Consider the following 17,310-nt stretch of genomic DNA (forward strand, 5'->3'; position numbering starts at 1 on the left):
TGTGTCTTCTGACTCATAGAGTCAGAGTCAATCTCTGAGGTCATCTTGTTCAAATTCTGCCTTTTACTGATGAGGAAACAGGCTCTTTCCAATTCCAAGACAAGGATGATTCCATGATTCCATGATTCTGCCATCCCAAGTTCTGCTAGAGACAATCCTGAGGCAACGTGCTTCTTGCTGCTAGGGTTGGAGGAGTATTTCTGTAGTAAACATGACCTCAGTCCCAAGAGATTGCCCTTGAATGCCTCTGTATACAAAGCCTGACCCCATTCATTTTACCTGCAAATTGTGGGTATTAAAGCCGGAACAATGAATTCTTTATAGGCAGGTGTAACACTCCCAGAACCAAGCAGTCCATCTCTCTGTCTTGGAAAACAACTTGCTTTTAGTTTGAAAATGGCTCACTGCCTTGGTTCAATCAATGCTGGATCTGAGGATGTGGCCACTCCTTCTGCTGGGGCCAGACGGTCTAATCCTGCCTTCTCCATCTCCTTCCATGGTGTGGGGTAGGGGATCTAGCCATTGTCCTGGAGATCTTTCTCTGGATCTTTTAAAATATTCTGTGGGCATGAATGTAGTACTCATGTTATTCATCTAATTTCTCCTCCTTTGGGGACGATTGGCCCCTTCCTTATCCAATCATCTGTGGTGCTTTTGATACATGATGTGGAGCACCAATCATCCTTGACCGAAAGATCACCTGCAGTTTTGATTTTTCTGATAGACAGATCAAGTCAATAAACATTTATTAAGAACTATTACATGTCAGCACTGTGCTAAGCATTAGATGTATAATAGTAGAAAGGTGGCGAGTAAATATAGTGCCAGACCTGGAGTCAGAGGATCTGAGTTCAAGGCTGGCCTCAGGCACTAGTTGTGTGGTCCTGAGCAAGTCGCTCTGTCACTGTCAGTTTCCTTATCCGTAAAATGGGGATAATAGTAAGCACTTACTTCCCAGAGTTGTTGTGAAGATGGAATGGGATTTTTTGTAATGTGTTTTGCAAGTTTTAAAATACTATATGAATGCTAGCTGTTATTATTATGTGATGTTATATAATAATCACAAATGTGTTAGATATATGATTAGCCCAATTATTCAATTACCAAAAAACACCAATTATTTTACCCACCTGGGCAACAGTCCCCAGAGCCTTATATGTATGTGTGTGTATAGACATATGTGTGTATATATTAAATATTATGTTTATGTAAACATGAACACAGGTATACATCAAACATTTATACCAGAATAGCAACTGGACCATTGAAGCAGTCCAAATAATCCTTGGATCACTTCTATCTGAACTCCATCAAAAAGACAAGAAGAATGAGATAATAATAGTACTTATCATTTATGGAGAGTCAGTCATTCAGTCAACAAGCACTTAATAAGTATTTACTAATAGGCGATCTGTTGGAAAAGACAGAAGGAGATGGGATAGAGGTGCGCACATATTGGTAAGAAGGACCGCCTCTTCATGTGATACAGGAATGAAGGAGAAGACAGTGGAAAAAATACGTGACTGATGAGAGTTGAGAAGGAGAGAAGGAGTTCTCAATAAATAGCTGCCATTTTTTTCCCCAGAAGAGTAATTTGTTCCAAAAGTCATGAAGGCAGCCGAAGCAGGAACTGTAGAATACTTGGAGTGTGGTCAAACATTGAAGATGCCAAGGTCATCCACTGCATCCCATCCTGACTTTCATCTTGTCACTGGATTTCAATGACTATGGAAAACAGTGAGGCAGACTTTTCTGTAACTCTGCCTCAGTTAAATCCAATTCATGCACAAATCAAGACATCATCCATGATGTCATTGATCCTCTTCAGAAACCAGGGATGAACAACAGTAAGGTCCTTGTTAGTAGAGAAGTTAGGGGAGGAGTCTTGAGGAAAGACAAGAAGGTTTGGAGCAGGCACTGTGGAGAATGGAGAGTCCACTACGGGGGAGTAGAATGACTTTTCATCTAGGTTTTCATAACATTGCTTTCTCCTGGTTCTTTTGGCTATTCTTTTGAATTCTCCTTTGCTGGATTTTCCTCCTTCTCATGCCCAAGAACCAAAGGTGTCCCCCAAGGCTCTATCTTAGGCTATCTTGTCTATTCTATTTGGGGGATTCTGAATCTTAAGCATATGGATCACCTTGAGTCCTTGAATAGATTTCAGGGGATCTCAGAAAGTGGATGGGAAAATTATATATTTAATTCAACAACATTTATTTTTTGTTTTTTCAATTATTGACATGATTCTGAGAAGTGAACATCTCCATGCAGATCCATGATTCCTAGATCCATATATCTAGCCTTAGTATCTCTGTTGAACTGGTCACATTATCATCCGCCTTTTGAAAATCTCAAACTGGATGAGTCATAGGCATGTCAAACTCACCATGTCCAAAATGGAACTCATTATCTTCTCCCTCAAACACTCCCTTGTTCTTAACCTCTCTACTGCTCTCAAGGGCACCACCATTCTCCTATATACCCAGATTCACAAGCTCCATGTCATCCATGACAATCCATTCTCTGATGGGCTGCCCCAAGGGAATTTTCTAAAGCATAAGTCTGACCATGTCACATACCCCTACCTCCTCAGTAAGTTCCAGGGGCTCCCTAGTGCCTACAACAGCTCTTCACAACCTGGTCCCTTCCTACCTTTCCTGAATTCTTACCTGTTACTCCCCTCCACATGCCCTACAATCCAGCTAGACTTTGTGCCTTCATACTGGTTGTTACTCATGCCTGGACTGCTCTCCCTCCTCACCTCCTCCACTTAGTTTCAAATCTCAATTCCAGTTCCACTCAGTTCAGCACCTCTTTCCCAGCATTCTCACATGCCTCTCCTAACTCTCTTTCCCACTGTCTCTTGCCTTCTCTGTATATATCTTGTATGTATCTTATTATTTACAATAATGAGAGGAAATCCCCCATGTGATTGTGAGCCCCTTGAGGTATCTTAGCCTGTGGGGTCCCTTCCAGCTCCTAATCTAGGATTTTGTGGTCATTTAAGAAATGACTCAAGAAGAGACATGTACTCCCTCCTCTCAGCCCCCAAGTATTGCTATGTGCCACCTCCAATGGGAAACCTTTCTCCATCTCTCTAGTCATTCTTTACCTCAAATTACCTTGTATTTGCTCATGTTTCCATGTCATATCCACTCTGTTCTTTGGGTGAAAGGATAGTTTTTCATTCTGTGTTTGTATCTCTAGCCCTAGCACTGAGACCTGCGCATAGTAGGTATGTAACAAATGCATGTTGGATTTCCTTGCTTTGGAATGTTGTGTGTTAGATGTGGTCATTTGGTCATCACTTTTGCTTCAATATCTTTGTTACAACGGAGAATATATGTGGGGGTAGAGAGATGGAAATCCATCAACGAGCATTTTTTAAGCACTTACTAGGTGCCAAAGACTGTGTGAGACCCTGTGGATACAAAGACAAAAATGAAACAAATCCTGCTCTAAAAGAACTTACATTCTATCAAGGGAGACAACTTACAGGTATAAAAGTAGACACAGAATGAAGGCAAGGTTGTTTGGAAGGGAGGGCTCTTCAAGCTGGTGGGGGAAGCAGGAAAAGCCTCAAGAAGGAGCTTGAGCCAAGATGGGAAGGAAACTGAGCACTCATTCTAAAGGCAGAGGGAAGGTGGGACGGCATTCCTTGGAGAAATGAATATGGCATAAACCCAGAAATCAACACAATTTTAACGAAATGAACTCAGAATCTTTTTTTACGAGAAATCCAGGGCTGAGGAAAAGTAGTTTATAAAAACAACCAGCCCCAGAATCAGAAATTGTGAAAGTCCTTCCATATTTATGGTGACACTATGTGTTGAACAGACTGAATTATTTAAAGAGGATGACTTCCCTGTGGTTGTGGAGTGATGCATTTGATGTTAAAAGCATGAAAATTACACCATGGGATAATAACCTCTCTCTGATCAGTGATGAAGAGGCCCAGGCCCCCTTGGGTAATCTATGTGGAATATTCCAACTTAACATCATAGAGTTCATTTTTTACTATGCCTGCTTGTTTTTTGATAGATTTATTCCCACAAGTGAAAACATTTCAAATGGAAACATCAAAGTCATGGAAAATAGGGCAAACCTGCTTCCTAATGTTTAAGGCTATTCAGGGACGCTTTGAAAGGGGAAATCATAAGTTTGGTAACCATTTAAGGGGGACTTTCAACTGTCACTAGTTGAAAAACTGTAATCTTTTCTTCCATCTATCCATTCCTTCCTTCCTTCTCTCCCTTCCTTCATTCCTCCCTCCCTCCTTCTCCTCCTAATTTTTCTTCTTCTCCTCCTCCTTTTCCTTCTCCTCCTCCTCTTTCTTCTATTTGGTGCATTTTTATAAGCCAGGGAAACATCGGAGAGATGTAACTAGCACAGGGTGAATGGGTGCTGACATAGGAAGGTGTATGAACAACCATCTCTTGCCTAGCCTTAAAATGTCATTCTTTTTAGTTGTCTCTCCTATTATTTTACCCCCTCTTCCTCTGTAAAGATAATACTTTGTCTCTTCAGTTGTGTTAACTTAACCTATTTCAAGGCAACCCTATTCCCAATGGTTCTTTTCCCTTCACCCTCAAGCTTGTCTCTCATTTGTCACTCCTTTCCCCAGTTTTTGGATCTTGCTTAACTTACAAATTTCTTTTTCTTTCTTCCTTTTATCTTGCTATCTATTTCCCTCTTTTTCTTTTAGTTAAGAGTTGTCGTCGTTCAGTCATTTCAGGTTTTAGTTATATCCAACTCCTTGTGATCTCATTTACGCTTTCCTTGGCAAAGATACTGGAGTGATTTGCCATTTCTTTCTCTAGCTCATTTTACAAATGAGGCAATGGAGGCAAACGGGGTTAAACCCAAGTTCTGAGGTTGAATTTGAACTCGTCTTCCTGACTTGAGGCCCAGATCTCTATCCACTGCACCACCTAGTTGCCCTCTTGCTTAAGTAAAGTAAAACTGATCATCTTTCCTTCAACTTGCTTTGTTTGCTACTTTTCATTTTTGTGCCTTTTTCTAAAAAAAAAAATTTCCTTCCCTCATTCTGTCACTTTTCCCCTTCCTTTTTCTTTCTGTTCTAGACTTACATTCCTAGATTCATGACCATTACCCTTATTTATTCATTTTTTTCACCTCTGCATTCCTCATGGTATCAAAGTCAATCAGTTAGTCACCTCTAAAGTATGTATTCATTGCTTACTACATGCCCTGGGGATACAAAGAAAGGCTATATGTGTGTGTGCATATATATATATACATGTATAGATATACATACATACACACATACATATAAATTCCCTGCTTTCAAGGAGTTCAGAGTTTAATGGGGGAGATAACATGAAATAATTATGCACAAACAAGATACATACATATATATACATACATACATACATACATACATACATACGTATATGCCTACATAGAGTTGGTTGCTGTCCTCCATTCTCGAAGAGGACCAAAATGACCTCACTATGTTACAGTCAAGTTCCAGTATGTCTGACTGTGGCTGATCAGACCAACATGAGCTCAGAAATCTCTACCACAGGCCAGGCACAAATAGTCTATGTGAACATTTGGGCTGGATTTTCTAAATTTGCACACTTCACATTTCTTTTGAGCTACCCTATGTACATACATACATATATGCCCACATACATACATATTAGAAATAGGACATAACCTCAGAGAGCAGACACTGAGATTAAGGAAGACCAGGAAAGACTTCTTGCAAAAGGTGAGACGTTAGTAGAGACTTGGAGGAAACCAAGAGAGGAGGTAGAAATGAGGAGGAAGAGCATTCTAGACATGGGGCACAGTCAGTGAAAAATCCCTGGAGACCGGAGGTATGAGGAACAGCATGCTGGTCACTGTCACTGGATCTCAGAGTGTTTGGAAAGGAGGTGTAAGAAGGACTGGAAGGTTGGGTCAGTTTATGAAGGGCTTTAAAAGTCAAGTGGAGGATTTTCTATTTGATCCTGCAGGGAATTGGGAGCCACTGGAGGTTCTTGAAGGGGGTAGGGTTGAGGTAACATAGTCAGTCTCTGCTTAAGGAAGATTAATTTGATAACTGAGCTGAGGATAGACTGTAATGGTGAGACTCTTGAGTAGGGAGATCACCCATCACTGCACTAGTACATTCCCTCTCAACTTCTTTCCCATGACCAGCTGCTTTATTCATCACATAACCTCACACTGCAGTAGTGAAAAAAAAAAGACATCTTACTTAAAATAGAAATGGAAGATGAAATCAGGAAAATACATTAACCACAAGGATGTTGACATCCTGTTTCCTGAAGCAATCCCAATCTTTAGTGATGGGAGATTTCAAGTCCTGTTCTCCTACATAATCCCAGTCCAGGTTGAACCCTCCCACACTGCAACCATCAGTCTGGTCCTCAATTGTGGGAGGCAGGGAGGAAGGGAATAAGCATTTATTAAGCACCTGCTGTGATGACAGTAGGCACTATGATAAGCACTTTATAAATCTTATCTCATTTAACTTCATAACAGCCCTGGGAGGTAGGTGCCATTATGATCCTCATTTTACAGTTGAAGAAACTGAGGCAAAGAGCTATAAACCAGGGTCACATGGCTAGTAAATGCCTGAGCATTGATTTGAATTTGAGTCTTCCTGCCTTCAGGTCAGAGCCCTATCCACTTAGGCCCCTGCTCGAGGCTGCATATTTTTCCATATGTGTTGTCCCATCAGCGTCTGGAAGTCTTCATTGCTGGACCCAGGGATGATGTCAAAGTCTTCGGAAGAAACTTCCAGCATTGGAGGTCTGGGCCTGCCCATGGACCGTGGACCAGCAGGTCATAGTCACCACATCAAGTCCAGTCTCCAGTGTCCATCAGACCTGCAGGAAAAACTCAAGACAAAATCCAGCTCTTTTTCTCCCCCATATAGAGGATTAGACCCCCTTACTGCTCCTGCAGCTTTATGGGAGAGACCTTCTCTCTTCAGGGGTGGCACTGCCTGAGCACTCCCCCTCCCCCATTCCCACTTTCTGCTCTTCTTGGTTGCCATCTCTGGAAAACAAGTTACACTGCTGTGTTGTCAAGGCTTGGGCTAGGGAGTTGGGGAAAGTAGCTCACGCATTACTGCTAACAGTCATGGGGGATGCCCAGGTTCAAACCTCAGTTTTTGTAAGACTGTCAATTAGCCATCTTACATCTCATTGTTGGCCTTGTCTGATCAATCAGCTGTCCTTGATCTTTCTGGCGACCGCTGTCCAAGGACAACTCTTTCCATAATGTATTTGCCCATCCATTCTCCAGAGGACAGGCACCCACGTAGCTTCTGGCTCTTCAACATTACAAAGAGAGCTGCTGTGGATATTTTGTACTGAGTCCTTTTCTTCTTTAATCTTTCTGGGTCAAAGGTGATACACTGTCCAGTGACTTTGGAGACATCCTCTGAATGACTTTCTAGAATGGCTAAACCATAAATCCAGGCTTCTCTGCATTGTACTATTGTGATTCAGAGAAAGGTATTAGTGGTTAGGCCCTAGACTAGCGTGTCATTTCCATATGCCAAGTCCTATCGGGAGTGGGCTTGTTATTAAATGACACGTGGTATTTGACTCCTTCCTTGGTGCCAGCCCACTCCTGAGGCTGCTACAGCCACTCTCTCCTGACAGTGGTCAAAATGCCCTAAGCAGGTGTTTCCCTCTGCTGTTGTCCACTGCTGTGGTAGGGGATGGATGCCTCTGCTGCCATCTTGCCAATGGGAGATGCTACCATGACCACAGGCCTTTCAAATTCTCCTGAGACCCCATACCAAAGGAAGGAAAACAAAGGAAAAATCAGCCCCATCCCTTGGGTCAGAAGAGCATGTGCTCATGGCTGGAGGAAAAGTCATCCCCACACGCGCAGAAGAAGAAGGGAAAAAGGGATAACCCAGGGATAGGTGGCCACATTAGTGTATTCACAGTGACAGCTAGCTTAGCAGCCAGTTATGGAGACTCGAGTCGTTCATGTCCAAAAGCTGCCCCACCCAAGGAATCACTAGACATGGCAACTTAGCACTCTCCAAAGTGTGTGAGGAAGGAGGGCAGGGAAGAAAGGGCATCTGTTATACTGGGAAACTAGGAATTCCCAGGATAGAAGATTCCAGATATCCAAGGCTCCAGAGAAGGGGCAGGATGTGGCTACCAGGTAGGAGGAGAGAGTGTGTCTAGAGCAGAGACAGCCTGTCCATAGAAATTCTGAGCCTAGAAAACCAGAGGACTTTTTGAACAGCCACAGAAAGGATGGTGAAAATCTGTTGGAAAAAAAATGGTTAAGGTTTAGAAAAGTTAAAAGACCAAAGGCTTTTATGGAAGGATCAGCAATTTCATGACTATATATGAGGAATACTTTATTCAGAAAGAAAGCTGGAAGGCTCTGGACATAGAGAGTGATGAATAATATCTTCCCCACCTCCCACCCACCAAAAAAAGGCAATTATCTTAACAGATGGAAAGGGCAAGTTATATGACTGGCTGTGTGACCCTGGGCAAGTCACTTAAGCCTGGCTGCCTCAGTTTCCCATAAAATGAACTGGAGAAGGAAATGGACAGCCACTCCAGTATCTTTATCAAAAAACCCCAAATGAGGTCACCAAGAGTCAGACAGGACTGAAGCAACTGAACAACCACCACTACCTCTAGAACCAGTGGTCTTTCCATTGTGTCCTGCTGCCTTCCCAGCCAGGTGACGAAGCAAAGGTTTACCTTTAGAACATTCCACTCTATTAGCTTGAGTCCTCCCAACACCCAATGTCAAATGTGTTAACTTGGATGACATAAATTTCCATGGTTAAAAAATCTGCCATCGCCCAATGGCCAACACTTTAATTTTTAGCTTTTCAGACTTTGAGAGTGAACTTACTTAGGCCAACCATCCAAGGACAGGGAGCCTTTATTAAACCCTTCCTATGTGCCAGGCACATAGGAAATAGAGAAAAGATATATGGAAAAAGAAAAAAACCCAGCGCCTGCCCTCAAGAAGCTTACATTATTTTTTTTATTCTGAACTTAAAACCAAAATAAAATGATGATTTTTATATACAAAGTAGAACTGAAAAATGATTGTACATGAAACTGAGTCTCTATTATCTGGAGCTTGCTTTTCTTTAAAGCATATAATAATTCAATTTGTAATTTTCAAAGTTGTCCTGTTTTTCCCCTCTCTTATTCTCTTTTATACATTAAAAATATTTCAATGACTTCTTTTTTGTCAGTCCTATCACTATGCTATCTCTCCCTCCCTTTACCCCCCAATTAAAAAGAAAAACAAAACCCATGTAACAAATATGCATAGTTGTATTAGCATAGCAAAATGAATACCCAAAATAGCTATGTTTGAAAATGTGTGCCTGTGTGTTGATTCCCTCCCTTCTCTTTCAGGAGGTGGTAGCATACTTCATCCATAGGATTCATGGTTGGTCACTGTGTGGTTCAGAGCTCTTGAGCATCTAAAAGGATGTTTTATTATGAGAATTGCTTTCCTGGTTCTGCCTACTTCACTCTGAATCAGTTCATAGAAATATTCCCTTCTGTTTTGTCTTATGCCGTAACAGCACCCCATCACACTCATCTGCCATAGTTTGTTCAGTCATTCCCCAAGTGATGGGCATCCCCTTAGTGCTCTGCTCTGAAAAAAAAAGCTGCTAGAAATGTTTTGTATGCATATGCAACTTTCTTCAACATTGCTGGAGCTTAGGTCGTGGCAGTGATATTGATGGGCCAAAGGGTATGAACTGACTTATAAGGCATAGTTCCAGACTGATTAAGGAGCATACATTCTAATGAGGGCAGTCACCTATGGCAAGCCACTCCAGTATCTTTGCCAAGAAAGCCCCAAATGGGGTCATAAAGAGTTGTACCCAACTGAAATAACTCAAAGGCAAACATGAGTAAATGACCACATAGAGATTCATAGAGAGAAGGCAGGGCTAGGATGACTTAATCCAGAGCCTGTGGGCATGTGCTAATGTCATGAATAATGGATGGATTTTAAAATCACAGAGAACAAACTAGATATTAAGTCCCTTTCATCAGGCACAAATGCAGATTTTAAACTAGAAACTACAGGGGTTTTTTTTTTCCACCACGGGATCTTAAGCTAAATTTCTGGATGTCCTGGGGCAAGTCACAACCCTGCTGTGTGGGTTTCCTCTGAGAAACGTGAGAAAGAATGCTGAGATCCGGTCCGAGGGGCTGATTTGCATATTAATAACAACTGTAGTTAATGATTATCTGTGTTTGAAAAGATAAAGGAATAAAATATTGGGTTTATTGTCTCAGGAGGGTCTTCTCATCTGAGCCTCTTGGGTCCAGAAAGGGGAGAATCACCCACAGAGGGGGAAGCAAGCTAACTTTGTATATTGAAATCTACATCTTTTAGACCCCGTTTTCCAAGTTCAGCCAATAAATGCACCCTCAACTTAGCGTCAAGCTCTTCGTCTATCCCCTAATTTGCCTGGGCTATGCCTCTTGAGCAGTAGACTTTTCCCTCTCCAAATTCTGTTCTACGTAGGCCTGAAGTACTAGTCTGAATAGGCCATGCTCCCCACTCCCTCATCCTTCCCCTCACTCCAAAACATTCAGTGGCTCCCTATTAACTCTGGGATAAAATTAGTCCTCAGGCTTATGTTGGGAGCTCTCTACTATCTGGCTTTAACTTATCTTTCCAGTTTGATTCCATACTACTCCCTTTCACTCTCTTTGTTCCAATTAAACTGGTTAGCTTTCCTCCTCCCACGCCCGCACCAGTCTCTATGCAGGACATTCCATTCCTTACCTTTGCACAGGAAGAAGTGGTTATCTGTGTCTGGAATACATCCCTAAAACCATGGCCTCGGTGTGACCTCCTACATGAAGTCTTCCCTGATTCCCATGACTCACTGGCCCTAGCCCTTTTGAAATTACTTTGTATTTGCTTGTATGTATGCCGTAGTCTTCCCAGGAGGAATTGGATTAATTTAGGGTAATTTTACTATGCATCATTAAATCTATTACTATAGGGCAGGTATAGAAGGCAGCCTTAAGTGGTACATAGAACTTTGGGCCAGGAGTCAGGCAAACCTGAGTTCAAATCTTGGCTTCACACTAGCTGTGTGACTCTGGGCAAGTCACTTAACCCTGTTTGCCTCAGGTTCCTCATCTGGAAAATGAGCTGGAGAAGGAAATGGCCAACTACCCCAGTATGTTTACCAAGAAAACCCCAAATGAGGTCATGGAGAGTCAGATATGACAACAACAATTTATGTGCAAGACACACTGCTTGCAGTGTGGGGAAAAGAGGCCCCAGGTCCCATCTCAAGGCGTTTGCTAACTAAATAAGAACAGTCTGTCTCATATACCCAACATCTAGCATAGGACATTCAATTCAATCAAAAAACATTAATTAAACACCCACTATTTGCCAGCCCAGAATGTTCCCTAATGGAAGATGTCAAAAAATAATTAACCGTGTTCCCGCTCCACCTCACCTCCTAGAGGAAAGCTTTTAAGGACTCTAATTCCTGGCTGCTCCTTGGTTTCTTTCCCTTCTCAGATGATCTGGGATTTAGTCTCCCGTTTGCCTTTTGTCTTCCTTGAGGTCAAAGACCATTTTGTTTTTGGTCCTTGAGTTCCTGGTGCCTAGCAATGTAACTGGCACACAGTAGGTGCTTATAACAGCTAGTACTTATAGGACTCTTTAAGGTGAAGTGCTTTATAAATGTAAACCCATTGGATGGGACTATTTCCTCACTGGTGAAGATCAGTGCTCTGAGACTGTGGGACCGGCTTTGGGTTACACAAACATTACCTTATTTTATCTTCACAGCAACCTTGGGAGGTAGGTATCCTTATTATTCCCATTTAAAGATGAGGAAACTGAGGAATTTTGAAGTCTAGTTAATAAATGTCGAAGGCTGGATTTGAAGCCAGGTGTTCCTGATTCCAGGCCCAATGCTCTGTCCATTGCACCACCTAGTTGCCTAGTTAACACGGGTGATTGATTAAGAATAAGAACATTTTCCTACTTGACTTTGTACCATCAACACCTAGCTCTGGGGTTGGCCTGTGGTAGATGTTTAATGGGTGCTTGTTGATCGAATTGAGCACTCTGCATTAGACGCTGGGTATGTAAGATAGACTTTCCATCTTTCGATATTCTAGAATACAGAAACCACTCAATTCATATTCACTCTCATGGTTTCAAAGGTGAGATTGGCAAAGAAACCTCAGAAATCAGTGTTCCAATCATTAGAGGCCATTGGATGTACTGGCTTCTTCTAAATTTAGGTTTGAAAGAGAACCTGAGATTGAATTTGAACCAGATAAACCTTGTTTCCCAATCCTTAACCAAAACAGAACCCTGAGGGTTTTCTTCCATAACACATACTATCATATATTTTTTTTAAAAAATTAAATAGTTCAACTCTCAGATCAAGGGGGTACAACTTAGGAGAAGGATGAGGGTACTACAGATGTGGAAGACCTGGGTTTGAATCTTAGTTCTTCTGTTTCCCAGCTGTGTGACCTTAGGCAAGTCACTTAACCTCTGTTTGCCTCAGTGTCCTCATCTGTAAAGTGGGGATAACAATGGCACCGACTTCCCAGGGTTGTTGTGAGGATCAGATGCTTTGCTAACCTTGAAGAGCTAAGTGCTAGCAACTGTCATCATGTATTATTTCATTTTTGAGATAACTATCTATGCTTAAATCCCTCTGCCATAGGCTACAAGCTGTGACAACAGAACTCTAAAGTTTGCTTCTTCCTGGGTGTCTCTGTATACTGTGGGTACTTAATCAATGTTCAATTACTTGTTAAGTTCATTTAAACACGGAATTCTAAGTTTTTGCAAATGCCAAGATAACAATAGATGTTAAAAACCAAACAATTCGGATGATCAGCCTTCGAAGAGGTCTGATAAACTACTCTGTGGTTGCTGATTTTTGTGATCATGGCTCATGGGGCACCAGGTAAAAGGCAAATAAATCCCAGGAAGCCAGAGCCAGCTTTGGGGACATCTGATGGTGGCTTGCCTCCTAGAAGCTTTGAGTCAGCCTGGCATGCAAGCTCCCTTCAGACCAGGAGCTGACTGCTCCATTCTGATCCTGGGGAATGCAGACAGGAAGATTATTATTACCAGAAGTGCCCAGCAGAGTGTTGAGTTGGCAGTGGGGAGAGAGTCTAACAGAAAGAACAGGTCCTTCGGTCACTGATCAGCCCCTGACCATGCTGAGGACGGTCCCAAGTCCTTCTGGCCATGCCCTCAGCCAGCTAGATGCTCAGGGAGGAGGCAGGCCACTGACAGGCTTACTTATTAGAAGGGGTTTCTTAAGCACCTGGGAAGCTGGTGGGTTTCCCCTTGGGCCACAGTTTTGGCATTAAGTAACCTAGAAACCAAGCTAAAGCAGAGGAATGAAGCACTTTGTCTTTGGCAGCTGACAGGCCAGGACTGAATTTTCCAGGCCTTGTGGGTGTCAGGGTCGGCAAGCCCCTCTTTGACAGATCTGAGGCTCTGCTCACATTGGCCCACCTGCTCCATAGGTGGGTCTGCTGAGGGCAACAGGTAGAATTAGGAACAGTGGTCCTCTAAGTGCAGGTGTGAACCGTGAGACCATGTGGACAGCTCCTTCCCCTGACTGATTGATTGGACTACTGGGTCCAAAAGACATGAGTTCAAGTGTGCTCTCAGGCTGATTATCAGCTGTGTGACCTTGGGTTTAGCTACTTCATTATCATGGTAGAAAGAGCACCTTTCTCTAGTGTCAGAGAAGATGGGTTCAAATCACCCCTCTGATGCGTACTACCTGTGACCTCAAGTGGCTCATTTCACTTCCTGGGGCCTCAGTTTACTCATTTAAAGGGAGGAGGTTGGACCACAAGGCCGCTGAGAACCCTTTTTATGACTTTTATGATTTATTTTTTAAAAATCCCAAAGCCAAAAACACAAAGCAAAAGGATAAATGATGATTGTCCAGCTGCCTCATGGGGAAGATGACTTAGCAAACTGCCTTCAGGGTGGACGTGCAAAGGTGGCCATCATCTCCCACCCCCATGGTCACTTCTGAGCCAGGCTGGCCATAGGCTGACCTCCTGCAGCAATCCCAAGGAACACCACAGCTGACTGTGGCCAGAAGCTCATGGCACAACATCTTTGGAAGCCCATGCTTCATATCCCACTGGTCTCTCACCCTTATTCATACCAGGTTCCACTGGGGCCCCTGTCGAAACTGACAGAAACCCCAGAAACAGAGCTGCAACACTAACACACCCTGTTAGTCACTGGGGATGGGGATGACCTCATTTGGTATAGGGACTCCCGGTGGGGAAACTCTGTCTACTAGTACAGGTGGGCTGCTTCTCTGTCATTTAGAATTTTAGGGAGATTCCTGGGGCACTGAGTGACTTGTCCAAAGTCACCCAACCAGTGTGTGTTATCGTGTGCCCTGAAGCCAGTTCTGAAGCCATCCTCCCCCTCCCCCCTCTGTCCTCATTATTCCCTACCTTGTATTACATTTACCTGGGGATTTGTCATATTTTTAGCCCCAACTTTCCCAACTAAGATGTAAACTCCATAAAGGTAGAGATCGTCTCTGCATCTGCAAGATCTAACAAACAGTTCATTTATTAATAAATATTTATTAAATTGGGTTGAGGCACCTTAAGCCAATGGTAGAAAAAATTTCAGCCCCATCCCAGTTCTCCTGCCTCTAACCAAACATCCTCCCCCTCCTCCTCCTTCTCTTCCTCCCCCTCCCCCCCACTACTAGGCCTGCCCCCTTCTCCCTAAGGGCTCCTCTTGGTCGCAGCCTCTGGCCAGGTGTAAACATTGTCTTTCACTAAAGGAATGTATCCGGTTTGGCAGCTCTCTAGATGAGTCTAAAATACTTCTACCTGCGAGGGGGGAGCAAGACGTTGCTATAAAAAGCTCTATGCCAAGTTCATAAAAACCTCCTGACTTCATTTATCCTAAAGTTGGGGCATGTTTTTTATAACCAGGGTCACTGACCTAGAGAGAGGAAAAAAAATCAACAGAAGATTAGAAACACACACAAGAAACCCAATTCCATTTGAGAGAAGTTTTCTTTCTTTTTTTAAATCCTTGCAGACAGAAAGGTCATTCCATTGCCTGCTATCTAAGATAGGGCCAGGGAACGAGACCAGAAGTCTGTAATTACAATGACCAAGCCTGACCCAGAAGGAGAGAAGCAGAAAAATGAGCACGTTCCCTGCCTTCTTCGCCCAGGCAGGGGACCATGGGCATGAAACACAGCATGGCCAAAAACCAACAAAACAGCAAAACAAAAAAGAAAAGAAAGAAAGCATGTCCAGTCTGCTGATGCGCTGGCTTTACTAAACTTTTTTTTCTTTCTTTCTCTTTCTTGTTGTTGGTTACAAGAGATGGTTCCTTGGGGAGATGGAGGAATTATATATTTGGAAATGGAGGTGATGCCAAAACAAACCATATCAATAAAAATGGAAAAAATAGAACAGGAAACCAAAGACCATTTAATAGGCACAACAAGGCTAAATAAAACACAGCAGTTGTATTTTTCTGTCCAGAGAGAGAGGAGGAGGAAAAGAAGAGGAACAAAGAGGAGGAAGAGGAAGAGGAAGGTGGAGAGACAATGGGCTTGAAGATGATTTAGCCCCTCTTCCTACCCTTCAATTCTTTAATTTTTAAACATTCCACTTTGCCAGGACTAAGCAGCGTCAATGATCAAACCTTAACTGCCATTTTGGGGCCAACTCACAGGATTCTCAATTGAGATCTGGAACGTTAGGGGAAACGCCATCCAACCCCCTCATTTGCTAAAAGAGGAGACAGGAGGACACTGCCCCAGGTCACATAGTGGCAGAGGCAGAATGCAGACTCAGGACCCTGATTCCAAATCCTCTTCCATCACAATCCTCTTTTTCCTGGGGGCACCCAGAAGCTGAATAATTTGCCCAGAGTCAAACAGCCAGTGTATGTTGGAGCTGGTACTTGAACCCAGGACTTCCTAAAGCCCAGACTGCCTCTTAGACTGCCATTCCCCCCTTTCTTTCACTCCTGCCTTCTTTTTCCTTCTCTCTCTTTCTACCAAGGCGGATACTAATCTCTGGGCTTTAGCAACAAAGACAGATTACAAAGGACCAAACAAGGCAGAGTCAAAGTCTGGAGGTTTGAACTTCTTTTCGGTATCACACGCAACTTGGCCCATATTTAGGCCCAGGACTCTATTCAGGAAGCAGGGTCCCCTCTGCAGATGCATGACCAGACAATGGAAAGAAGCAAGGGTGGTGGTCCTGCCCCAGAAGAAAACTACTGCTTCTGGGAGGAATATAACTCAATAAATGGCTGGCTACCCTTATTTGTCGGGGGGAGGCAATTGGGGGTTAAGTGACTTGCCCAGGGTCTCATAGCCAGGAAGCACCTAAGGCCAGATTTGAACGCAAGTCGTCCTGACTCCAGGGCTGGTGCTCTGTCCACTGCACTACCTAGATACCTGCCCCTGACTACCTTTCTGAGGTTGAGAACCTGTAGAAATTATTAGGGAGTCAGAGCTGGACTTGGATTCTGAGCTCTGCCTCTGACACTACCTGCCTGACCCTGTATCATTATTTAACAAATGGGAGCCTCAGTTCCATCATCCTTAAAATTCAATGACTTCTAAGGCTCTTTTAGCTCTGGATCTTGAGCACAGGGTTCATTCATATCCTCCCTGGGATGCTTTTTATGTGGGCAGGTCATAAGCTCCCTGGGTCTCAGTTTTCTCATCTGTAAAATGGGGAGGAGGTAGGTCTGGATGTCCTCTGAGTTTCCTTTCAGCTCTAGGATCCTATGACCTAGGTAGCAGGATCACCAGACTCGAGAGTGGATTAGATATTTTGGTATTAATTAAAAGGGCACAAGAACCACGTTGAAAATGGTAAAGAACTTTACGAAGGTCATGCAAGCCCAAGTGCCAGCAAATCAAGCAAGAGGCTCCATGGGAAGTTCAGAAATCCAGTTGTTGGTGACAGCTGGTCCTGCTTGAACCTGGCAAAGTTGCCCCATGGTGGAGAGAGGGGGTGGTAACCAAAGCCCATTCAGGGGACTGAAGACTGCTGGGCACATGGAGGCTTTTCCTAGGAAAATCTATCAGGACACTTAGCCTCAAGGGTCCTAGATTTAGGGATGAACCTGCTGGTTCTGAAAGACACTTAGTGATGACTCTCTGAGTCCAGATTAGGAATTCTGACCATCACACAGACAGGCAAGGATGACTGGGCCCCGTGGAGGAATTTGGGGACTTTGGAAGTGGATCTAAGACCTACCTGGGGGGGGGGAGGTGCGAATTTC

This window comes from Notamacropus eugenii, chromosome 3 (genome assembly GCF_028372415.1).
Source record: "Notamacropus eugenii isolate mMacEug1 chromosome 3, mMacEug1.pri_v2, whole genome shotgun sequence".
Classification (NCBI taxonomy): Eukaryota; Metazoa; Chordata; class Mammalia; order Diprotodontia; family Macropodidae; genus Notamacropus; species Notamacropus eugenii.